The 26,389-nt window shown below is 47.4% G+C and overlaps 1 protein-coding gene across 6 annotated transcripts in view; it reads left to right on the forward strand.

Moving 5' to 3' along the window:
- The window catches only part of TCF20 (transcription factor 20), a 135,074-nt gene that overhangs the window by 33,352 nt on the left and 75,333 nt on the right, over positions 1-26,389 (forward strand). Inside the window, exon 1 of one of the 6 annotated variants that reach the window (XM_068401963.1) lies at positions 15,702-15,821. The exons of the other annotated variants lie outside the window; for them this stretch is intronic. The gene's annotated coding sequence lies outside the window, so the exon portion shown is untranslated. Of the gene's footprint in view, positions 1-15,701; positions 15,822-26,389 lie in introns of those variants that run through there. 6 annotated transcript variants of the gene reach the window in all.

The raw sequence follows: 26,389 nt of genomic DNA on the forward strand, positions 1-26,389 counted from the left end.
ATATATTCATTAATGACTTGGATGAGGGATTAGAGTGCGCTGTCAGCAAGTTCGCTGATGACACAAAACTGGGAGGAGTGGCTGACGTGTCGGAAGGCTGCGCAGCCTTTCAGAGAGACCTGGACAGGCTGGAGAGTTGGGCGGGGAGAAATTTAATGAAATATAACAAGGGCAAGTGTAGAGTCCTGCATCTGGGCAAGAACAACCCCATGTACCAGTACAAGTTGGGGGCAGAGCTGTTGGAGAGCAGCATAGGGGAAAGGGACCTGGGGGTCCTAGTGGACAACAGGATGACCATGAGCCAGCAGTGTGCCCTTGTGGCCAAGAAGGCCAATGGCATCCTGGGGTGTATTAGAAGGGGTGTGGTCAGCAGGTCGAGAGAGGTTCTCCTCCCCCTCTACTCTGCCCTGGTGAGGCCGCATCTGGAATATTGTGTCCAGTTCTGGACCCCTCAGTTCAAGAAGGACAGGGAACTGCTAGAGAGAGTCCAGCGCAGAGCCACGAAGATGATTAAGGGAGTGGAACATCTCCCTTATGAGGAGAGGCTGAGGGAGCTGGGTCTCTTTAGCTTGGAGAAGAGGAGACTGAGGGGTGACCTCATTAATGTTTATAAATATGTAAAGGGCAAGTGTCAAGAGGATGGAGCCAGGCTCTTCTCAGTGACATCCCTTGACAGGACAAGGGGCAATGGGTGCAAGCTGGAACACAGGAGGTTCCACTTAAATTTGAGGAAAAACTTCTTTACGGTGAGGGTGACCGAACACTGGAACAGGCTGCCCAGAGAGGTTGTGGAGTCTCCTTCTCTGGAGACATTCAAAACCCGCCTGGACGCGTTCCTGTGTGATATGGCCTAGGCAATCCTGCCCCGGCAGGGGGATTGGACTAGATGATCTTTCAAGGTCCCTTCCAATCCCTAACATTCTGTGATTCTGTGATTCTGTGATTCTGTGTAATTTGTCAGCTTCTTGAAATTGTTTTCTAACTAGCACTTGCAACACAGTTGTGACTTGTGGTTCTGGGTAGTTAATATTTACTAAGTTAAATGATGCTCCTTGGTAGTACGTAAGTAAAAGTCATAATCCATTTTTCTGATAGTGATAAAATTTTTTTAACATTTTGTTTTCTAAAAACCGACCCATAGCTTATAGGTCCTTAGATTAAGGTGTTTGCAGGCAGAACTGGACAAACAGCTAATAATGTTTGTAGTAGAAATGTGGGCAGGAAGGAGAACAGAAAGCTAGGGGAAAGGAGCTACTGTTTACATGAAAGGAGAGCACTACTGGTGCTAAAAAGTGGCATTTGAGGTGAGTCAGCCCCAGAGTTGGTCTAAAAGCCAGGAATCCTGCGGCTTCCTAGTTCCCTTTTACACTGCTCACTGTTCCCAGCTGAGGAGCATGCACTGATGTTTTGCCATACCTTGGAAGGAGAAGACATAAACGATAATGAGTAGAAGGGTAACTGCACTAATGGTATATCATAACACAACATCAGCTATGGTGTCACTAATGAACAAGCTGATGGACAAATTATTCCCTCCATGGTCTGGAGGGAAGAGGCCACCTTTGCTGACACCCACCTCTGGGCAGTGTGAGGGCCCTGCACTGAGAGCAGCATGTCATCTGCAGCGGCAAAATCCCTCTTTTCCTTGTGCAGCTGGGTGCCCTTTGGAAACCTCCAGTTCAAGCCTGATGGTGCTTAGCTTGTGGTGTGGCCTGAGGTGGTTCAGTCTGTGAGGCGACCTGCTGCCGGCCAGGGTGGAGGTCTCTGCTACTGGGGGACCTCTGTCCTGGTGGAAGAGCGGAAGAGGGACAAGGGGAATGCATCCTGCTGCGGGGGAGAAGTGTTGTGGTAGATTGAAGCAGCTGCTGAGGGACTACTCCAGTGAAGCTTGAAATCAGATTGTTTGACAAACATCATGTTAGAAGCACCTGGCTGGTTCTGTTTGCCCCACAGCTCCCTACCTCGGAGAGAAAACAAGGATTTTCACTGCTCCAGAATTGCTTTACTCTTCCCTCTCTTCCCTTCCCTTGCTATGCCCCAGAGGGCAGATTGACTGCCTGCAGTGAGCCACGGGTGTCTGCTGGAGATGGAGGGTGGTAGAAGGCTTTGGGAACCCTCACTCTGATGGCATCCCCCTACCTGTGAGACAGAGAGCTTATGGAAAGGTGGGTTGGTTTGGTGTGATTTTATTTCATTTTTTCCCAGCTCTGATTTTTGTTCTGCCTCATTTGCATATTGTGTTTTTTCCAAGTCTCTGCATCTCCTTTCTTCCTCCTTTGTTTTTTTTTTTTTTTAATTCTCTTCTCTCTGCTAAAGATTGCTTCCTAACTCTCAAATGTCCCTCCCCCGCCTCACTCCCCTCCACTGCATTTTTCTTTCATCCTTTGTTCTTGATTGCTTGTGCCTGGGAGCGAAGAAAGGAAAAGGAAAGGATACCATCTCTCTGTGAAATACAGGAGAGAGAGAAAGGCAGGCAGGCAAAGTTGTCAGCCTGGCAGAGTGAGACTGAATCCATCTCGGGAACACGCCGCACGCCTTGAACACACGGGATTCACCTCCTCCATTACGCTTGCCGTGCCATGCCATGTGGTTCTGGCCCTGCCAGCCCTGGATGGGACTCCCCTGCAGAAATGTTGCTTTTGGCATCTGCTGCCCTGGGGGAATGAAACGGAGATCAGGGATGGACCAAAAATGCCTGCTGTGCCACCCTAGATTACTAACAGGGTCCCATGCACAGTCCCCTCCTGGTCCTGGTCCCACTGTGAATCTGCCACGTCTCTTCTGCACAGGAGTGTAGGTAATCATCTGAAATGTGTGCGTGCACTGGCTGATACATCACATCTTCTCTTTCCTTCCATCTCCTCTCCCCGTGCATCAGCAGCGCTGCCGTAATCTTTCAAAATCAACAGGCCATTATGGTCTGATGTAACTCAATGAGTACTCTGAGACAGAAATTCTGCAGTGTACTTAAAAATCCTAATGTAGAAACACAGCGCTGTCCTGCATTCTGCCTCCACCGCGTTTCCTGGTTTCTAGTGTAAAATCAGTATTGTTCTGTGTCTGCACGTAGGGTTTTTAGCAGAGTGGATTGCTAGGCTCCAGCTGGCCTTTTATTCTCTTTCAGCTCCCAGAATCTCAGACAGTCCAATCTCTTCCCCCACCCCAACCTTCTCCCTTTTTTTCCATTACCTTTTTTGAGTGGTGACTTTCAGCTCGTTCCTTGGGAGAGCGGAGGTTGCAGAGACCTTGCAGAGGCCCTCTGTTTCGTCTGCCTTTACCCATCTGGCCTGCCCCTCACCAGTGGAACATGTGCTTTTGTTGATTAGACCCCGTGGGTGGGCAGTTCAGGTGAAGATGGGCCATGCAGGGTTTTGAACAGCAGAAATGTCTTTCTACTGTTTGCCTTGTTTCCCTAGAAGAGCTTTATCTTAGATGTAGCACTACATTTCAGTCCTTCTTCTTAGTCCCCTCGACCAAGTTTTTGTTGTAAGCCATGTTTCTGCCCAAGAGGACTGTGATCTGTAAGGCTTATTGGGAAAGGGCATCTGCTCTCCTGATATTTGCAGGTTATTCCTGTTTCTCATAGGACTCTGCTGCATCTGAGACCTAGGTTGCAGGTCAATGCAATGGGGTAGCTCAAATTTCGATGTCATATCCCACAGAACTGGATTTTTAATGATTATTTTGGTTACATAAGATAAACATGAATGATGGACAAAATTGAGTGAGACGCTTGCTGTATGAATCACATCTACTGTCAATGGTTCTTCCAAGCCTCTCACTGTGGCATCTTGCTGGAAGGATTTGGGGTATCATGGTTTGCGTGTCGCTGCTCTATCAGTGATGTGGTGCTGTTAGTTCTCCTTTCTGACCTGGCCTGAGAAGGAGCATAAATGAGTTGCCTGAAGTGGAGTTACAAAACTAGATGCCAGAAGACACTGCACCCCATAGCTCCTCTCCAGCCTGCCTGCAGTCTGAAGACAGGCATTGAACTGCTTATCAAAACCTGTAAGGTGAGCTACATCCTGAGATGTAGAGAAAACAGTTGGTTTTGCTGTCTAGGATCCCGTGCATGATGCCTGTGACTTGATCCCCTTCCAGATCAGTCTCTGTCTTGCTTCTGTGGTCTGCTGATGTTGACTAATTGCAGGCAGATGACCAATACAAAAGAGCTGGCAGAGATGCATGATTTTCATTAGCTGTCAAAAAGAGGTGAGCAATTAGCAGAATCTTTTACCTCTTCTGCCTCCAGGCCGAATCCAAAACTCTAATTTATGTCAAGAGTAAAAATGGCAGGTTAGTGATGAAGTCTCTTGTTCAGAGGAACTATTGGGGTTTTTGCCAGTAGCAAAAACATCTGTTTTAACCAGGTAGATAATCACCCAGAACTTTCCTGTTATGGGGTGGGTCCTTGGGTATCACAGTGGAACTGAGAAAGTGTGGTCTTTGCTTCATGCCCATGGTAGCATAAGGTGCCAGAGGCACACCACCATGCTTCTTGAACCACTGACCTGTTCGGTCTGATACGCTGTCTTGGATGCTGGAGCCAGCTGCGATGCTGGAGCTGAGACCACATGTTGGTTGGAAAGTGAAGAACAACTCTGCTGTGGCTAGTTTGGAGCAATGACCGTGACACTGAAGCTGCTTCTTTAATGTCTCTGTCAGTTGGCTTTATTATACTTTGAAATGTGAGGGTCTGTACTAGTTTATAACTGAATTCCTATGTGATACCACTGTGGATGTTTTCATTATCCTTAGAAAAGTCTAGTTGAATTAAGATACTGGCCAGTTTTTTTCTGGACTGTCAAAGCAACTCCATGTGCTTCTATCCTGTAGCTGCAGAGCCTGTGATTTGGCAAGGCCTCCTCTCAGGTGGTGCCTGCATCTAAGAAACTTCACTTATCCATGTCACGTATCCAGGGAGCCTCATGCCAGAACTGCAGGCACTGGAGGTGAAAATGAGAAACCCCTCTGTTCATGCTCATCCATACATCCAGCCAACGTGTTTTATAGCTTATAATCCACTGGTCCCAGTCACAGCATTACAGCTGCTTGAGCTTCCCTTTTCCTTTGCTTTCCCTTCTCTTCACCCTTTAGAGAGAGCAGCTTCTTCTCTGACTTGCTATAAAATCTGTCCTCTGGTACAAAAAGCTCCTGTACAGCTGCGTGACTCTGGATAAGACTTGCTGACCATCTCTGTTTTGTTGGTTCTCTCTCACATTCCTCATTTAATCTGAAAACACTCTCTTGTCCCTCTTAGCGTTTCTCTTCTCTGTCCGTTGTAGATACGAGCACTTGAGCCAGTTGGGAGTATTGATTAATATTTTTTTTTTTTATTCTTTAGAAAGTGTTAGTTTAAACAGTAGTAAGTGTCTGTCTAAGACGCAGCATTTCATGCAAGTTTCACAGGGAAAGGAATGCAGTGTTGTCCGGCTGCCCAGAATATCCCCTAGCCTGCGGGCTTAAAGGCCCTTCTCTGAGCTAGAGCAAGGCTTTGCGCCTGAGGCGGTGGGCAGAGCGTTTTTTTGGTGGTTGTCCTTACGGAAACAGATCTTGCTTCCCAGTCATGCCTGGGGACAGGGGGAGGGGAAGGAGTGCGCACCAGGGGCTGCGTAAACCGGCTTTGTCACCAGCAGCCAGGATCCAGCTGTGCCTTTGGGCCCTTCTGTGAGGAGGGGGAGGAGAGGCTTGTTTTGTTTTGTGTTTTGTTTCCATAAAGCTTTGAAAAGGCGTGTGATCTACTGCAGCGTAATTAAGGCATTCTTACATCTGTTTGACTTCAGAAGCTGGTGTGCAGTAACATTTTCCTGGAAAATGCGTTCAAAAGACGTTGGAGGGTGAAAGGGCAGGACTGGGTGGCAAGTTATCATGCAGGTACTTGGTGATATGATGCACTAAGTAGTCGCTTGTCAAGCTGCAGGTTCGTATTAAGTGGTACTGGCCGTGGATGCGGTATCATTTACAACACGTGCAGCTCAGGGAAAGGAGAGAAGGTATGCCATAATGCTGGAGGGAAGATGCTGGATGAGGGCTTAACACTGTGCTTCAAACCCAAGCCTGCCTCTGCTAAACTGTTGTTTAGCTTCTCTGCATCTCCAGAAAAGGATGCTCTGGAGGGCTCCCCTTTGTAACCTCTGGCTGTGGGCATCTGACAAGGAAGGCAGGAATTAGTCTTGAACCCCTTCTGAGTGAGCTGGGGGAAGGGAAGCAGATGGACAAACTCAAATGGAAGCAGGCTTGAGTTTCATCTGTACCGTTCATGATTTGGAGTTGAAATCTACGGCTCTATTGGGGTTTGGGTTATGGGTTTCAGGGTGTTTACAAGGGCATGGCTTTGTGGTGGGTTGAAGTAGCTACAGATCAGCAGGGTTGACAAATAGAATGAACCCAGTTGCCTCCCACATTCCTTGTTACTGCTGCAAGTGTGCTGTGGTAGACTGACCTAGTAAAGCCATCATTTTTCAGTAAGACCTAGTTGGGGAAATGTGCTGGGAGAGGGAGGGAAGAGGCAGGAGGGGCTTGATTGCACCTCTCAGCAGAAGTAAGGACTTGAATTGTCTCGAAGTGTTATCTGACAACTTGTTTTCAGTTTATTTAGATAACTGATCTGCCTCTACCCTTTGCCTTCTTCTGTTATCCCCATTTAATAGTATTTCCCAGCTTCACGAGGGTGTGATGAGGGTATTGCAGGCTGTGAAGTGATCAGATTCAAGTGCGTGTGTGTATATACGTGTGCGAGAGGGAGAGAGACCTAAGATAGTCATGTCTGCTAGCAAAACCTCTACAGAGTAAGAAGTGGCATTGGCAAGGGCTGCTGATGGGAGGGAGTGGGCTGCCTTGTCATGGCCAGGTCTGTGCAGAGCTTTCCAACGCACTGCCTGGCCCGGGTGTGTGGTGCTGATCGTGCATGGCTCAGCTGAGCACTCACCTCGGTGGCATTTTGCAGTTTGTCTGTAACACAATAGTGCCGGCGCGCTGCCGCCCATTAATTCTGAAACTAAAGGGGGTGGCAGCAGTGGGCAGAAACCTATCGATTGCACTGTAAATCGGAAGGCTAGGGGATAAAGCCCGATTCCCAGGAAGATTGCAGGTCTGTCTCTCACCTGCTGCAGGCAGAATAGTCTTTCTGCCACCTCTTCTGGGCACGCGCAACATCAGTACTTGAATCTTTTGCGTACGGGGACAATTGGTAGTCCTGGGTCTAAGATCAGTGCTAATTCTTTTCATATTTTGTGCAGGCAAATGATGGGATTTCAGCGGGGCTGAATTAGGTCTGATAACTATGATAGAAGGTTCAGCCTTGCTTGAAAAGTAACCCTGAAGAGAAATGGGACAAGTGAGCTAGTGGAGCTAGTGTCAGCTGGTGTAGAAAGGAGGCAGAACTTGATGCTTCTGCTTTTGGGATTGGTGCCTGTTTTTACAGCAGAAGACAAAGATCTGTGCCCCTCTCCCTTTTGCAAGCAGTGGGCTCTGCACATTTGTGCCCCAGGGACCACCTGGCTTTGGGAATGGAAAATCAGAGAATTTCCCTGGTGTCAGTCTGCAAAAGGAGACAGAAAACTCCAGGAAGAGCAGAGGTGCTGCTCTGAGGTGGGATGTGACCGGATTAACATGGGACAGAGATGGGAGCCAGTGCTGGGGCTGGAGAACACAGTGGAATTAGAGATTTGGGGGACACAATGAATTGCTGGGCAGGACATGGACAGATGGAGAGAGATCTTGGAGGAGGTCCCAAAATTGCCCTATTTAGTACATTTGTGAGAGTCATCACTCTTCTCATCACACATATGTTTTGGGAATGGGCCAGGGAAGGTTTCAACAGAATCAGAATCACAATCTCAGCTTTTTTTTTTTTTTTTTAAAAAAAAAAAAAAAAAAAAAAAAACAGAATCATTATTTTGGGGTCATTTTTATATGCATTGAGAAGCTTTTTTTAAAAAATCAAAATCTGTTAACTGTTAATACCTCTTGGTTTTCTTACCCTTCCATTCTAAGAGGGAATTTTGCCAGGCTCTGGATCAAGTATAAACAGGAGTTTCACGTAGATTCAGGACAGATGTAGAGGCAACCTGGGAAAAGTGGAATGACAGGAAATTATGTTGGTCACAACTGAAATGCTCAGCACAGCCAAAGCACTTGAGCTAGTGAACCTTCTTTACAGCACGTGTTGCCCCTGTGCCATAGATTGTTAATCTTTTTTTACCGGGAGCAGATGGAGAAAACCTCTGGGGATGGGATATTTCTCCTGTGACTGGAGAAGAGCCTGTGGGCGCTCTGGAGAGAGGGGATTCACACCTCTTGCTTTGCTATGTCTGGGTTAGCAGGAAAGCTCTGTGAGGATCATGGCTATACTGGATCCGTGTTTGCTTAAGGTGCTCAGGGATGCTGAGGTCAGACGAGCTTCCTCTGCTGCAGTGGGGAACTGTTATAATAACTGCTGTTTCTCCTGTTACGGGCCACACAACGATGAGATATTTATTAGGCTAATGAGCAAATTATAATTCAAAGCTTCAGGATGAACAAAAAAAGAAATGTATGTTAGCTCCCAACTGGTAATGGTTATAGGATCAGAGTCTCAGAATTCTTGAATTTCAAAGTTTTCCCAAGTGACCAGAGCTTGGATGAGACGCAGCTATATACGAGTATGCGGTTATATTCTTAAACTTAGAAATGTATGTGTGCGTTGTGGTCACAATATAGAGGACGAGGGGAAATGCAACCTTACCTCATTTCCTGCCTTTTTCCATGTGAATTCTCATTCATAAAGCACAGAGAAGGGATATTTTTGTACAGTGTTTCCTAGGGGGATTTCTTTTTTTCCCCCCACTAAAAGAAAATGCAGAAAACTTTGCTCCTGCATTCAAATGCAGCTGTGTTTGGTTTGTGGTCTAGAGGTCTAAGTGTGCATGGCCTGCCTAGTGTACCTGTTTTGTATCACCTCTGTACACCGAGGGGGGGTTTCTGTAAACTGTATTGACATGCTGTCCAAAGGCAGTTTTGGATTGCAGTTTATCTGGGCTGGATTCAAATGGTGGCCTCAAGGAGAAACGCTCTGTAATCATTCGAGCTGGATCCTGCCTGAGTTTTGGAATCTTGCAAATATGTTGGCATTTATGTAATAAATACAAACTTTAAGAGTGTTTCTTTTCCTTGAGGAGCTCTTGACTTCATAAGCTTTTATTGTGAGCTGGTTGTTAGGGCTGAGAATTTGTCACTGACTCCCTCTCCCCACACCAAAACAAACAAATAAATAGAACCATATGTAGTTGACTTCATCCTCCAAACAGCCTCTTAGGCTACTTCCCTATGAAATCAGCAGCTTTTTTTTTTCTTCCTTTCAAGTTTTGAGACATGCCAGACCACTGTAGGCTGTGTGGAGAAGGAAGATGTTAGCCCTAGCGATGACTCTTAAGTCAGCTGTCAGCTCGATCCAAAGTATCAGTCATTTTCTCATAGCTAAAGTCACTGCAACATGTTTTTCTTGCCTCGTTCCCCATGTGAAATGAGCTGCTGTAGCAAAGGGGTTTTAGAGACATTCTTTGTTGTTTGGTTGTTGTGGGGTTTTTCGCCCACAAAATAGAAACATTTAATAATCTTTAAAATCATACTTCTCGATGTAAAGCCAACAGACATAATTTTTTTCAGTGACTGTTTCTAGTTTAGACTCGGCATAAATCTGTTTCCATTTGGTAACGGTGTGATCTCGTTCTAGATGATGAAGTGACCCGCGTACTGATCAGCCTGATTCTGCGTTTTATTCTGGCCCTTACTACTGACTTCCCATGTGGTCTTTGCGCAGTCACTTACAAATTTGTCTTTTATTTCTGTTAGCTTTGAAATCAGGGTAGCTCCTGGTAAACTCTCAAAGGTTTTGTGGCTGATTAATTCAGTTGATATTGGTAGAGCATGCACCAGATCCTAATATTAGAGGAGGAGGGAAGCACCTTGTGACCCAGCAGAATTAGGGTGAGAGCATGAAGGGACAGAAAGGGACCAGTGATGGAAAAAAAGGAAGAGGAAGTTCATACCAAGGGGCACCGGAGGGAAGGTGGTGTTGAGCTGCAGGGAATGTGAAGGATTATGCAAAAGGGTGAGAGGAAAGGAGATGCTACAGCTCAAAGGAGGAAAGGAAGTGGAGCACAAATGAAAGCAGTGGTTTGGAGAAAGGTAGGTTGAGTCAAGGAGCTGGAAGAAAGAAAAGGAAGGGAATAAGGAAAAAGGTTCGTTCAGGTCAGTTGTCTTTGTAGGTTACATTTATTTGATTTTTACTTTCGAGGCATTACCCTTTGTTTCTAAACTTGGGGCAAAATGATGCTTTCTTATTTTTTAAGCATCTGACCGCTATAAATTATCACGTTAAATAATTTTGAGTAGGAAGACCTCTAAAATTTGCTCTTGAGGTCATACTGGTGTCTGACAGCACCCTCCTTTCCTTAGGAAATAGCCCTTTGAATTCTTGAAAATGTTAATGGCTTGGCACGGTCCCCTGCCCGTTTGTCCTGGTGGCTTTCAAATTGTTGTCCTGTATTGTAGATGAAAACTTCCTAACATGTAAAGCGTTTAAGAACTGGAAAGATTCTTGTCTGTGCATTTTTTTTTTCCTTTTACTCTTTAGAGAGTAATGTGCCTAGTTTAAAACTGTGCCCGATGATGCCTTTGGTTTTGTTTGTTTGGGTCTCGGTGGCGGTTGTCCCTTTTTCCCCTACTCGCACCTCTGCATGTGAGGAAGGAGCAGCGAGGAGAAGGGGTGCAGCGGCGATGGTTTGCAATTACTTGTTTTGGGAAGTAAGAAGGGGGGTGGCTGATGATGGTCTGAAATGGGGTGGGCCGGGGGGTGCTGCTGTTCCCATTGTTCTGCCAGACCACATGGTTTGGCCACAAAGCATCTGCTTTTCAAAATTAATGTTTAAAACTTACCATTTTGAAAGACACCATTTATTTATTATTTAGAAAATAAAGCACAACAAGAAACATTAAGACTGATACTTTCAAACTACCTGAAGACAGATGAATCACTTGAAAATTCTCCCAGTAAAAATATTTGTATTTTCTCTCACTGGACCAGCATGTTGAAGCGTAACCTTTGGGTCTCACGGAAGCTTCTGCAGTGACTAATTAGGCAGTGGAAAAGCAGAGAAATCACCTCACCTCTGACCGCAGCACTAGTTAAAAAAGTTGTGGAAAATACAGGCAACTGCTGCAATCCCAGGCTATAAGAGGGGGTGGAGATAGAGGGGCTGCCTTCCCCAGGGCGCGGGTTGGTGTTGCATTGACCAGCAGCACTTGTCAGTGCTGCTTCCAAGGTTAATCAGGAGGAGAGACTTGTTCCTTAATGCACGATGGTCGTCTGTGGGAGCCGAAAGAGACTTTCCGGGGGACCTGCTGCTGCCCATCACCAGTGGCGAGGGACAGGGAAGGTGCCTTGTGGCATTGGGCAGCATCGGGCAGTGTCTGCTGGTGGGACACGGCGGGATGTGGCCTCCCTGGGCGGGATGGAGCAAAGGCCTTGCTGGATGCGGCAGCTCCTGTGTTGGGCTTTTATCTCCTTTGCCGTCATCTTGTCTCCTTCAGATGGTGACAGCCTTGTGAAATCTTCCAGGAGCCGCAGCGTTTGCCTCATTTGAAACTTGGGAGGGCAGGGGACGAAGGGGAGAGGATTGTTGTGTTTTTTTTTTTTCTTGTTTTAGGCTTTTATTTGCCTGGGTTTTTTTTCCCTGGAGAGTGCACAGCTCAGTATTTCAGGCTGGCTTTTTTTGCCTTCAAGAAATTCCTATGAAATGATCAGAGGGTTTGAGGGTGTGTGAGATGCTTCTGTATTTTGAGTCCTAATCACTTAGGTGAAAAAGAATAAGTAAATTATATATTGAACGGCTAACTGGTGCTGAGGCCTGGTGGTTTCCATGGCAACCGGGCTGGAAATAGCAGCCCGTGACGTCACCAGCACGGCACAGGTAGAGTCGCATCCCGCTGCTGTTTCCCCGCAAACACCTTGACATTGCAATTAACGTATGCAAATATCCCCGCCACGCCGGGGTACCCGTCCATCGCCGGGGTACGCCAAGTTCAGCTCGGGCACAGCAGAAACGGCTGGGCCCTCTTGCAGGCGCTAAGGGAGGCCGGATCCCCCCGCCCCACACCTGCCCTCTCTGTGTTTCCCACATTGGGGTGCGGAGCCGTGGGGTGAGGCCTTTCAGCCCCATGCCCAGGTTGGAGGGCTCAAGTCTTCACCTCCGGTGCCTGGTGATGCCCCAGTTGCCCGAGTTGCTCCTCTAATTCATCTTACAGCTGCAGTATTGCACGTGAGAGGGGAGAGATTTCTAAACAACTCAGCTTGGACACCATTTCTTCTCTCTGGAGATGGATAAAGGACCTGGTAGGTTTGGTTTTGGTCTTTTTTTTTTTTTAAAAAAAAATGTGGTTGGTGTATTTGTTTTGTTGTTTTCTGGAGGATTTGGTTTTATTTTCCCTTTCTCTTTTATCTTTGATACGCCAGGAATATAAACCCTGGTCTTTTCTGGCATTGCTGAAGGACAAGTGGGAGTGTAAATGAATCTATGAATGTGAACATTTGAAACCTTAATTGAAGGGGTGAATGTGGTGAATCCTTAACAAAGGCCGTTTCTACTCAAAATATTAATTACTTGCTGAAGTAAATACATTTTAAGCAAAACAAACAACCAGCCTGATTCACCATGGCTATCTCTATCCTTGTAGAGTCAAGAATGGAGGTTCTGCCTGATGCCTCTTGCACTGTACTGTACTGTAGGTACAGGTGTGTCACACTCCCCTGTGACAGGGAACGTCCCACACTGGAGCCTGGGTAGACAATGGCAAGGTGAAAGTGAAGAGTAAGTTGCCGTTCAGCTGTGGAGTTGAATATCCTTTAGCTAGCAACATCAAAAAAACCCACCCCACTGATCTGATTACCTAACTCTACGCATGATGAAAACACAGTAGATGTGATACTTCCTTCTGCGCGTTTTCTGGTGTTTGCGTTCAATTTAGTTTTAGCTGTCCCGAGTGATTGCATTTCCAATGTTTTCCTGAGAAGATGAGACCATATGCCTCCCTGTTAAGGTGATTTGTCCTTTTTTCCTCATGCAGCAACAGGCCGATGTTTTTCCTTTTGTGGTTTCCACTGGACCTGAGCATAGTCCAGGTAGTGTTGAATGATCCCCTTTTTTGTTTGTGCCTGTCAGAGGTTTGTAGACAGTTCAGTTCCCAGCTCATTGGCCACTGCTTAGGAAGCTCTCATATTTAGTCCTTGTGTTTGTAAATTGATTTCTGGTTCTTGGTAATGTACTTGTTGCTCTGCTGCAACCTTCTATTTTGTCATGAGTTTTTTGAGCAGATTTAACCCAAAATTAAATACCAGCTTTCAGGTATGTTTGCAACTAAAACAATTTGAGGCTTGTCAGCTCTAGAGACTGCTAGTAATACCGCAAGCACATGCAGCAAGTGCAGCTATTTGCTTGCAGCAGCGCCCACCTGTACATAGAAGCAGCTCTGTTACAACAGTCTTCTCCAGGAGACTGCTCACCGATGGCATCCTGCATCTCCTATGCCTGCATCATTGCAATGACTGTCAGTAGAAAACGCTGATGTTTCAGTTGTGATGGCTGGCTTTCTCAGGATGGGTCTTATACTGTCTCTTCCCTTTGGTCAAAGTAGATGCACTCTGGATGATGTTTTACATTTAGATGTAAATGCTTATCTGTCATATAGGCATAAAAACATTCAGTGTTTATAATGAGAAAAATGACACAGGGCAGTGGATGGGGAGTTTTATTAGGTGCCGTGGCTCACTGAGTGGTGTTTGCAGATAGCGTGCTGCATGGACCACCTATTATGCTTCACAGGCCAGCAGTGACCTGTGGACCACAGTTTGGGTGATGCTGTTCTAGGGCCTTATCTATACTAGGAAAAGGAAGACAAATGATGCGTAGTTTATCGTCTCGTTGTAAATGACATTGTGGGGTGGCTTGTTTTTTTTTTTTTAATATCAGGAGTTGATTCTTGAGTGTGCTGCAGCTGTGTTCCTGCTGCCAGTGGTGAAATAACTGTCCTGATTTTCGTTAGTGTAAATGCAGATAAATGTGTTTGGAACTACAGAAGACTCCTACCTTTATCATGTAACTCCTTTTGGAAGCATCTCCAAGTATTACTAGCTCCTTTTTCCTCCTTTGAATGGACTACTTTAAATCATTCGTATTGTTGTGGCTTCCAAGGGTTTTTTCTTCCTCAAATACTCGGTTTGTAGGCAGTGCTACCAAGAAGTGAATAGATATGAATATGAAAAATAAGATCTCCAAAACCTTACTGACAAAAAGGAAACCTTGCAATGCATTTCGCTGCTGCCATCCCTAGTTAGCTGTGCTACCACTAGTGATGAGGCAGGGGAGTTTGAGATCATCTGTGGCTTATTAAGGGCAATTAAGGTCAGAATTTAGAAGAACTGCACACCTACCGCTCCTGGCTCCTGAGCAGTTGTGAAAACCTGGTCTTTGTTTAGACACCTTAGCGTTAGCTGAGCTTTTAGAAGATGCTTTCCTGTTTAGACCTGCAGTGATCAGGTATGGTATGATGCGTGAAGGACTACAATCAGCACTTCTGTCTTGCTGCTATTAACACCTGTAGCATTCCTCAGGGTTTTCTAACACCTTCTGTCTTTTATGCATCTGTCTTTCAGAAGGTGAAATCTTTGGGCCAAAAATGGACACAGTTTTATCATATAGGCATATTGATAGGATGAGAAAGAACGGCACTGCTGAGTGTTCCCATCAGAGTTGTTGGCAAATGCATCTGTCAGGAAGGATTTGGTGATGGGTATTAGGATAATGAGCTACAGGGAGGTGAACTATGACTTTTCACTCCTTGTCACCTCTACTTTTCTCCCACTTCACAAGGTCTTCACAAAAAGGAGAAGCTGTTACTACTGCTGGCTGCACAACGCATAGTTCTTGGTTTCTGCAGATGCTGTGAATAATATCTGTGCAATGGTATTGCTTGGGAAGGGTGAAAGCGGAGAAGATAGGGGTTTATTGTCTTTTACATTGAGGCTTGCTCAGGTCTTAGTGGCTGCAATCTCTAGAATTAGATGGTTTGCATTTGGAGTTAGGGTATCATCAGTGGGGCCTACTGGTGTGAACCAGCTGTTTATGCACCCTAAAAATACCATGTTGTCTTTCCTTTGCCATGGGGTGGACGGGAGGAAGAACAGGACCGAGTGTGGGGCTCAGGGAGAGAGAGGGACAGAGGGTGGGTGGGGGACGAACTTCAGGGAATGAGTCTGGCGGCCAGAAAGAGTTGGGCCCCGTTTAAAATGGCTGCTGCCGCATTCAAGGGGCCATTTTAAGTGCCTGTTATCCTACTCTCGCTTAAGGGTGTAATTTGAATGAATGTGAAGCCAACAAAAATGTTAGATTCCAGTACAAATCTGTTCTGATTTGGGGATTCATCCGAGTCCCAACAATGCGTAAAGTACTGCAGGATGAGAGGTGATATATTGTAGAAATGTAAGATATGAATTTTATATTTATTACTGACTTGGCAGGGTGCTTTTCACATCACCATTCTGGTACAATTTTGATTAGATTTTTATGCTGAGCATCGGAGAAACACTGCTCGTGTGTACGTAATTCTCTCTCCCTTTTGTGCTTCTCTTCTCTGATAAGGAGAACTCTGTGCTGATGAAAGAGAGAGGGCTGACAGTCCTTGGACTCTAATGATAGAGTTTAGACAATGCCAGTGAAAACTTCCTCTGCCAGCTTGGAGGACACGTGTTGACATGGAGCAGAGTGCTGCTAGCAGCGGGAGGACAGGTAAGTTTCTGTATCTTGACCAGTTCCTGACCTCTGCAAGAGTTTGGAAGGGTGATGGTAGTTTCCGTGATGTTGACGCGTATGGGGACTTGTTCAATGGTCCTCAGTCCATGTGTTGCTCTCATTTGTCACAAATTGTTGTCTCGTAACGGATTTTGTTTACGCCCAGCGTGTGCTGGCTCTGAACTAGCATTGAAAGCAGATAAAATTCATCTGCAGATGGAGTGCTGGCTGTTCTCTCACAGGTACTTGTTTTCATTAAATGGGTAAGCATTAGGAAAATATCCTTCTCTATAGACTACCTTACAAAGTCAGAGTTCAGGGGCAGTGGTAAATCTGTTGTGTATATTTATATTTAGTTATTTATACAACCTTTGTCTTTTGTATAGAGATTTTTACAAGCATTGATGCATGTATTCTACCTTGCTTTGTGTCAAAACTAGTAGCGTCCCCCTTTTATAGCCTCATAAAGAATTGTGTTGTGTGGTTCAAGATGGTGCAGAAGGTCTGCATCAAAACTGGGAGCTGAACCCAGACTTGTGGGATTCTCAGTTTGATGTCCCAACACCCAGGAAGAATGAGCGAGAAGGCAGGATGATTTTAGTACTTCTTTAAAGATATATTTACATATGTTTGTGTTGAATCTGCTTCTGGAGATGAAGAGCTTCAATGTGGCACTTTTCATTAGAATAATTGTCTTGAGAAGGGGCTTAAAAGGATAAAAATGTAGTAGTTTTTTGCGTCTTCACCACAGACAGCACTGCAATTGTACTGCAGAAATGCATTTGGCTTGTGGCATTTGGTGAAACCAAAAGACTCAGTCTGATATTGGCAGAGCAAAATGTATGAACGGATGTTTGCCAGCAAGTTGATTTACCACGATGAGATGATAAGTTGTCATCTCGGCTATAGTAGTTGACTCTGTGATCCTTCCTCATTGCAATAAGAAGTAAAATATTTGCTTAAACCATCAGGAGGTTGGTTGGTTCAGTGTTACTGTGACTCAGCTGGCAAATGGTAGCTTGTTAGTCATGGTAACTCAATTGCTTACTTCTGTGTTTGTGTCTCTTGGACTGATTTTGGTGGGTAGCCATTGTCCATGGAAGGCAAGTGAAAGGAAAAGCCTGGCAGTTACCTGGTTGTAATCCCTCTCCTCACCGTTAGCCTGGATAGAAGCAAATCTGCCTGCAGAGCTGCTGGCTGGTTGGAGAAAAGAAAAGGAAAAAGATTTGTCTAGGTCTGAGTTGCTGGCCTACTCAAATAAATTAGTCACCCTTATCAGAGCTGTGAATTCTTATATTTAAAGTTTTGGCAGCAAATGGACAAGGCTTAAGGTGGCGTTATATGAGTTAGTAGTTTGGTCCCTACCCTCCCACAGCTGTAAGACTGACTCTTTGCAGCAAAGGTGGAGAACTTTCTCTTGTTGAGAGCCACACATTAGCCCATACCTTTGCATTATCCAGCAGTGTTGTGTGAAGTCAGGTGGCTCCAGCCTATGCAAAATGAACCTGTGGACTGTGTGCAGCCCCTGGGCTGCAGATCTTCTGCCCGAGGTCTAAAACCTTAAATAGCCCACGATGACGGCTGCCTCTCCAGGAGGAAACCTTGCTTGCAGCGTAAAACCGCTATGCGCTTGAGCTTGTTTATGCAGGGAACTTAGCATGCAGTAAGCTGGAGAGCTGTTCTGGAGTATTTTGTGTGGGCATTTTTTATATGCAATTAAGAGCTAAGATGCTCGCTCCAGTGGCGTCAAGTAACAGTGGCTATGGTATGAGCTGGTGTGCAAGTGCCCGGCGTGCTGTCTGTTCAGAGCCTGGCTTATTGCCCCTTTCCCAGGTTGAAGAAGCCCTTGGATAACTTTTGGTTTTTACAGTAGGCCCTGTGGGATCAGAGCAGCAGTGAGGTGATGGGGTGAGACCGAGGAGCTGTGTGACGTGCAGGGCTGTGCACGCCGCACCCAACAACAGCAGGGACACGTCTGGCTTTAAGTGTGGCCTGCACAAGGCAGGAACGTCGGTAATGCAAGTGGAAAGCGCCTCATGGGGAAGGGGGCAGCGTCCTGGAGAGCGGAAGCAAGGAGAGCCCCTGGATCCCGCTGGCTGCAGGTTGTGCCGGTGGGACGCTGCCTCTCCGCTGCCTTTGCCCCGCGCCGGCCTCGGGAGAGCCCACGGGCAGGCTGCCGGTGCTTGGCGGAGGAAGGAGGGGAGCAAGCCCTTCCCTTGGTGGAGCACAAGCTGGCATCTGAGCAGCCTCGCCTCTGCCCAGCTGGCTCTCGCCCGACCTTCCTGGCTGCCTGCCGCCTCTGCCCGGCTGCCAGCCCCCTGCCCGCCGGTGGCACCCCATCCCCTGCCCGGGCTGGAAGCAGTGAGGTGAGAGATGGGCTGTGGAGAGGACCAGCTCCCTCGGGCCCCCGATCCGCCCCAGCAGAGCAGCCGGCCTCCCCCCGGCTCCCCCTGTCAAGCGCGTGTTTAAGCTTGTGCTAGTCTCCTGGACACCTTCCCGGTGAGTTTTCCAGAGAATGACTACAGATGAAATGCAATTAGACACAGATGGATGGGGGGTGGGGGAGGGGTGGGAGACGACCCGAGTTGGAAAAAGGGGGGAGGGGAGCGATTAATTGCGAGGCCGTGAGGCAGACCGGCATGTGCAAGAGAGAGATGTGTGCGAGGATCAGAGGTCCCCGCTGGGAGATGCTCGCTGGGCCGGGGCGGGGAACCTGAGGAGGTCTCTCTGCTCTCAACTGCTGCTGCCGCCGCTGTTGCGGCTGTTGGAGAGCCAGAGGGAAGCAGCAGGCGTGTCTCAGGGATGATTAATCATGTATGGCAGCAGCGAGGAAGGAGGACGCGGTGCACACACGGAGACCAGCACCTCCCCTACCCCTGCGCGCCTTTGGCTTGCTGACAGCAATCTCTCCTGCTCTGAAATCCAGCCCCAGAGGAGGGCAGTCAGAGGGGGACTGTGTTTTGCCTGAGCCAAGAGATGGCTCCTTACCCACCCCATGCTCTGGGAGCTTTGAGACTCAAGAAACTTAAATCTCTTGGGTCTGGGGAAGAATGAAAAAAATGTGAAAGCAGAGAGTTGAGCTAGTCCAGGTGGGAGGAGAGGCAGACCTGACCGAAGGTTTAATTAGCAAGGAGCATGGAAAAAATAAAAGTGGGTTTGGCAACAGTAAGCTGCGAGGGCTTCCCGGTTGGAGAGGTGGAGAGAGGGCACGGAATAGTCCAGATTGGTGCAGGTGTCCCTTTGCCTCAGGACTTGTCAGCCTTCTCTCCCTCCACATGCTGGCACTACCTGAAAAAAATGAGATTTAAAGATAAATTGGTTTCTGTTTGGGGGAAGGAGTTTGTTTTTAAGTCTCCAGGATTCAACTTCTTATTGCTTTGAAGAAAAGCATTAAGAACTAGAAACATGCATTTTTTTTTGTGTGTGTGTGTGCCATTTTTTCCTGCACAAGGAGAGAACCAGAAGATGAGAATATCAGTAACTCTCAAAGTAGGAGACACATGGTTAAACCAGGATCACTGGCAGGCCTGCAACTTTTAAACGGGCTTCCCAGTCTAATGGCCATTACCTGCGGTGGTCTGCACGCACATCTTCCCCTCGCAATTTCCCCTCCCAATTTCTCCTGCAAGTAGTTGAAAGCATCCCCTTTTCTCTGCATCCCCCATCAAAGCTAAGGCAATGTTCTTCCCACTGTCACTGTAATTTACAGTGGATGATGTCAAAGTATTCATACTTTTTCCCCTTAACCTCAAAGACTCCCCTTTCACAGTCTGTAACAGTTCTGTTGGGGAGTTTTAAACTGAAGAGAGGTGTTTGATTATATTTTCCTGCCCCTTTATTTCGCTCTGCTTAACATTTGCTCAGACACCCTTAACTACAGTGCTGTCTCCTGTCACTGAGGTGGGATCTCTGAGCTAATTTTTGTAGGGTTGCTTGGACGTGCTGCCTTTATGTTTGTCTCTGCAAGATTGCTAGAGAGTGTTACCTAATGCTTATAAACAGCTCCACATTTTCCGTGTGCCACTTCCTCGTGCAATGCCAAGTAGTGGCCAGAATCTGGAATGTACTCATTTCTTTATTTTTCTCCTTTTTTTTTCTTAGTTCTGATATTTAATGTGTAACTAAGTAGTATTTCACAAAGCTAAATATTATCACAAAGGAGAGAGGGGTAGAGCATACTAATTGTTCAGAGGCAGGACTGGAGTGGATCTCTTTGGACAGAGTTAAGTTTGTTGCCAAATGTGTGCAGCTGGGCTATGGAAAGCTAGGGTACTGCCAGTAAGTTGGAGGTACCTTTGTAGGGTTGTTTTGGGATCCCTGGATTAAAAAAAAGGCAATGTAGTTTTCCAGGCAGGATCAAAACATGTTGGTGGCATCAGAAGCTGACAAAACCAAGAGCTGGAATAAATACTTAATGCTCCTCCCTGTGAGACCTCTGCTCACCGTCAGTAGTCATGGAAAACAGGACAAAACAGATGTGGATGCCCGAGAGAGTGAATAGTGCTCCTTTATTCGTCGCCGTTGTGAAGCGAGGTGTTTTCCTCTCCTCACCCATTTGGCGAGCCTTCTTTGTGGTGTCTGTGGCCTGGGGTGGTGGCGGGAGGAGGGTGCTGGAAGCAGCTGGCATGTTGCACCCGCGCTAGCCCAGCGGAGCTCATTTTGGGATTTGGGCAGCGTAACGAGCTCCTCTGCTGAGGCCGTGTGTCTCTGCCTTGCCTGAAGGGACCATCTACCTGTTCTGAACTGAGGGACCGAGAGCAGACAGAGGGGCGGGAGGGCGTCCATGCGCTTGGGGTCGGTACAACGTCGGTGTTTTCATTCAGAGCTCTTCCTGAGACGGTTTTCTCTAAGGGCGAGCAGCGAAGGACAGGGCAGCTTGTCCTCTGTGCCACATCCACCAAGGGGGCACTGGGAGCGGGGGGCTTGTGCTAAGGCTTACCTCCCAGCATACATGATTTAAGAGAAAGGAAGAAAACCAGGGACAAGAGAACGTAATTCGCTTGCTCAGCTGGCGGATGGGCAGCGAGAGGAGTGTGTTGCTAATTAATGTGAACTATTGATCACGTTTGGACAGAGGTGATGCTGTGATGGGGAGTAGTGTCCACCTTTGCGCCATTGGACCATCCAGAGTGTTATTTAGTCCTTTTCCAGTCCAGGGATTGTTTTGGCAAGCCCTCCAGCTGTGTGTTGCCCTCCAGCACCAGCGCTGGTGGCAGTGGTGGGGTCCCTGGGGACCGCAGCTTGCCAGAGTGGGGGCGGACAGGACTCCTCCCATCTGAGGTGGCACCTTGGGGGTAGCCCGGCCCCCTCCCCTGCCTGGGGATGCTTTCTGACAGCGTAAGGGGAGCTTTCAGAGGAGCCACGGGCTGGCTGCCAGGCTGTCTTTAATTCCCCCAGCTGGCAAACAGGAGGCCTGTGTCGGTTGCCGGGGCAATGGCGGGAAGCTGTGTTAGTTTAATGAAGCATTGGGAAGGCTGCTGTTTATTTCGGGGGGAGCGGGGGCTCTGTCGCCTGCCAGGATGCTCACCCCGGGGCGGAGGGGGCGGCTGCCAAAAGGCTCCTAGCCCGAGGCTGCCACACTCTCCCCCTTGGCTGCTGCCCTCAGCCCTTCCCAGCGTGCAGAGGCCGGCGTCAGGCCATCCCGCAGCACAACATGTCTGCCTGCTCCCCTTCCACCCGAGCCCAGCGTGTTTGGTGCCATGCCCTCAAACTTGTCCTCCTCCAAAAGCACCTGCCCCTTCCCAGGGAAGCTCCCCCCGCCCCACTCCTGCGTCAGAGGACCTGGTCCTCGCCCCATACAGCGTGACTCCTTCCCAGGTGCCGGGATGCTGGGATGGATGCTCCTTCCCCTTTATCGCCTGCCTGGGGTATGGCAGTTACCTGATTGGGGTGTTGAACTTACTCTCTTGATTTAAGCAAATGAAGACTTGAAGCATCCATGTCTTCATAGTAAAGGTGACTTATAAAGGAGGCAGAGGAGGAGAAGAAGGGGGGGGGAAACAAAGCCTTGCATTTATGCTCCTTTTCCAGTGTCTCTTTATGATTTAAAAAGGACCGAATGTGGGCTTGGGCTTTTTTATCCTTCTTTGCTTCTTCCCAGCATGTTATTTCGAGTACAAAAGGATTTCTGGTCTTGTTTAACCTCTGAGGGGGAGGGGGGTTTCAATGGACAACTCGAGCATAATAGGCTTATGACTATTCAGATAAAACTTCATTAACCGATTATTTAAAAAAAATAAGCCTTATTCAGACCTGTTAAAAATCAAGAGAGCGTAAATGGGTGTGAACAAACAAATACTAGGTGGAGGGCTCGTTTGAAAGTTCAGTAAGCCGTGTCCATTTAATACAAGGCTAAGAAAAAGCCTCTCAGGCCACAGACCCATGAATTTTCAGGAAAAAAATGGCAAAATAAGACTATTGTCTTGCAGAGGGAAAAAAAGGCCTTTTCATATGTGAAAAGATAGATGTATTTGATAAAGATATACAAACAGAAATGCACCTGATGTTTTTCCCTCTCCCTTCCCCCACCTTTTTTCTGGTTCCTATTTAAAATGCTGTATAAACAAACGCTGTCCTGGATGGTGCCTCCTCAGCTGGTGTAGCAGAGCCTCCCCTTGTCACGTGGGAGCAGCTTTCCACATTAGCCCTTGAAGGACCAAATCCCCCCCCCTCCAAATACAGCGGCACGTTACCCACCCCACACCTGCTGGCATGCCTGTGCCCGCTGCTGCCGGGGTGGCAGTGTCTCGCGGGGCTTTGCAGGTGGCCTGTGCCAGCCGTGCCATGTGGAGGGAGGACAAGGAGCCCATCCTTCGGCGTGAAGCCCACATCAGCCCAAACTCTCCGACCCCCTGTTGCTTGCCTGCCTGCCTGGCCCGTTTCTCTCTGTACATGCAAGTCTTGCGCCCTGCGGACGGCTGGTAATTAAAAAACCTTGGAGGGGGATATTATTGAGTTAACAGTAGTTATTTGTCAGGCTGCTGGAGCCGGGTGGGGGGGGGGTGCGGAGAGCGATCTATCCCCAGGGAAAGCTGCACTGACAAGGGCTGGGGGGGAGCAGGAGGGAGGAGGAAGTGGGGGCGAGATTGGCAGGTGACTGCCAGCTCCGAGGAGATGACAGCGGCAGCAGCTCCGCCAGTCCCACTTGAACACTGCACTGCAGGTACTGGGTTAATGGGTGGGAAGTGGTGAAGAAGAATATCAGGGTGGGTGGCTGGAGGGGAGGGTGTTGGCGTGGGGGAGTTGATTTCTGCTGAACGCCAAGGTAGAGATGACACTCTCTATATACATGTAATCATTAGACTTTTCATTCCCAAGAATATTTTCCTTCATATAATTTTTTTAAAATGCAGAGAACGCTTTCCCCAAACCTGACAGTATTCTACCTACAATCACTTCCCCCTTGCCAATACTACCGTGCTTTACAAAAACGGTCTGAAATGCTGTACTATTTTTGACCATTTCTTTAGGGTATTTGTAGTGAAATTTTAATTTTTAAGGTGCTAGGAATAGGCTTCTCAGTCCCACATCATCTCCATGTAGCAAGACCTTTTTACTGAACGTGAGACTGCATTATAATCAAAACCTCACAATTTTCTTGTTTGATGATGCTGACTATCCAGCTAGAAAATTAATGTATCCTCCTTTTGCAGGACTGGCAGGTTAGACCTAGACTGAAGTCCTGATTGACATCTGCAGACAGCATTCTTGCTCATGCTCTCTCTCTCCCCCCTGTGCTCGAGCTCGCTCTCTTTTTTTTTTCCTCCTTTCCCTTTCAGAGGGCAAAACATCTGTTTGCAAAGGGCTGAGGACATGCGCTGTACAGGGAGATAAAAGCAAAGAGCCCTCATCCCATGTAAGAGTTCATAGATCTGTAACTCAGGGGTTGACGACAGGGTTTGGCAAGGGTTGAAATCCTTCTGTCTTCTTCCCTTCTCATATGTTTGAGTTTGAAAAACAAAAACAACCGGGGTTATCTCAGATGTGCAATAGTGAGGATTTAGATGTCAGCTTCACTATCAGCTTCATTCTTTGTGTACAAAGAGAGAGGATCACAGATTTGCACCTAAGCTACACAGAGTGATGCCTCTGTTTAACACAGAGAAGGAAGCCCAAGCCTCTCCCTTTCCACTTACAGCAGAGTTAAGCCCCAAGGGCCTTATGCAGGCAGTGCCTGGGTTGGAGTCCCATCCTCCCCCTCCCTGCAGCAGGAGCCAAGTTTAAGGAATCGGCTGAGAGTTCAAGGCACACGTGTGACCGTAGACCTGCATTATATACAGCTAACAGAGGAAGCTTCAAAAATGTCTCTGTTCTAATGCATCTCCCACCACCAACAGCCCCCTGTAAAGTGTTCAGCCATAAAAATGTTGCCTTTTCTCTTTGACCTGTCGTGATTGTGGAGAGGGGCACTGCCTACACCTGTGCACCTGTGGTGTTACAGGTTTTAGTCCAGAGACTAGGTAAGATGTTCCGAGCTGTGAAATCAGTTGATGGGCTGTTCTATACATCCAAATTAACCTATGGCTCAGGTACCGTACTGGTGTGCTTAACAGAAATGCCTGCAACAAAAGGGGCAAACTCCCTTTTATTTTCCAGCGCTGACATAGGTACGCTGATTTATATTACACAGAGATACATATTTTGACTGCTTGACAAAGAAAATCATACCCATGACAGCTTCTTGTAATGCAAGTAATCCTAGTAAATGGAAGCATGACCAGTGCCATCCATTTTGAGGTGTCTTCTGCATGCTGGTTTCCAGAGTCCTAGTGTGGGCAGTTGCAGGGAATGGTGTTTTAACCTGGTGACTGCTTGCAGTCTTTGCTGAACAGCCCTAGGAGCTTTGGGCATTTAGCAGCTTTGAAAATTACATCATAGGCATCTTAAATGGTACTTTTCAAGTGTGCATTGGTTTTAAAGCTTAGCAGCCGGCCTTTTGGCCATATCACACTCACACTGAACTGCTTACTAAACTGGCAGTTATTTGAATTCAAAGAAAAACTATGCATTTCTCTCCTGCCTTCGTCCTCCCCTTTTCTGTTTTCCATGTGGAACAAGGATCCCAGGGAGGGACGTTCTGGTCCCCGACATGCAGTGGGACCTCAAGCTGGACCACGAACTTACTGGCCTGTCGGTTTTGCTACGGGTAGAAGGGGCTTGCCGTGTAAAGCGCTACCTGCTCTTTGGATGCTTGCACTACAACCTGCTATATTTTCACTGTTACTAGTACATGGCAGCAAGAGTTCAGATGCTTGCAGCCTTGCCTGGGGGTAAAGGGGGCTGGGGGAAGACACCAGCAGAAGACACAAACGAAATCCCCAGTTCAGAGCTCACAATTTAATAGGATTGAAATTTTGGGCAAGTCTCAGGGTAGCGGGAGTGGGTAACACAAAGCCAGCATTGGGAACTCATTTTAATTTCAACCATCTTGTTTGTGTGTAGTTGGCTGTCTTTGTTTAAAGAACTTGGCCTTCAGGTAGATTTTATTTGGATGGCTTGCTTATCCAAAGAACGTTAATGACTTTCCTTGAGGAGTTCCAACCAGTACCTTTGCACTCCGGTTCTCCTCTAGCCCTGTTTTCTCTTTTCCATAATCTCCCAGTGCCCAGCAGCAAGCCTTTAGGACAGCGCAAGCGAAAGGAGCTTCAGTTGGGGAATTAATATTCCTGGAACATAACACCAGCAGCATGCACACGCTGAGGAGAATATTAGAGCTATTAGCGGTGGGAGTTTGGAGTGCATGCAATATCTAGATGGAGAATTCAGTGTGATTAATCTGCCTCTAAGCAGCAGCCCTCCGGGCTCTGGGAATTCTGTGGCACGTTTTGAAATCAGAACTTTTTTTTAATTACCTTTCCGCATCAACAAAACAATCGCAGTTGTGGTGAAAATAAGCCCATTCAGTTCCCTGCCCTATCTCTTTTTTTTTTTTTTTTTTTTTTTTTTTTTCCTTTTCCTCCTTTTTGGATGAGAGCGCTGCCGAAGCCCTGGCTATTCCTGGTCCCCAGCAGCTCTGACAGCACTTGCACAAGTGCAGAGGGACTGAGCCTGGAGCCTTGGCCGGCCTCCAAGTCAGGTAATTGCATCGTGGGCCAAGTTGGAGCAAGCCTGTGCAAGTCGGTGTGCGCGTGTGTAGATTCCTTCCTCTTCCCCACTTCTTATTCTGCTTCCCAACAAACACCCGGCCTCCCTCTCCTCCCCCCTTCACTCCTCGCCTTGCTGGCATCCTGGCGCGCTGGAAGTCATGTTGCCTTCCCACCATGGGCAGGTTGAGAGAGATTCCCCGAGAGAGAATGAGTGGGATAAACGTGGAGGTTTCTCTCGTGCAGTCATCAGAGTGGAAAAAAATAATTAAAAAAGGTGAAAGGAGATTCAGTCAGTATAAAAATGGTAGCAAAGTTGTGGCCAAACAAGGAGCAAGGCTTGCTGAAGGATACAGATCGGATGGGGAACCTCCCTGCTGCAATTCGTACCTTTTCCCTCCCTCTCACAAGCGAAGGCAGAAAGGGAGTTTATTCCTTCCGTTGCAGCCTGGTTTATTGCTGTACTGGCACAGGGAAGCTGTA

This window comes from Nyctibius grandis, chromosome 5 (genome assembly GCF_013368605.1).
Source record: "Nyctibius grandis isolate bNycGra1 chromosome 5, bNycGra1.pri, whole genome shotgun sequence".
In the NCBI taxonomy this organism is placed as follows: Eukaryota; Metazoa; Chordata; class Aves; order Nyctibiiformes; family Nyctibiidae; genus Nyctibius; species Nyctibius grandis.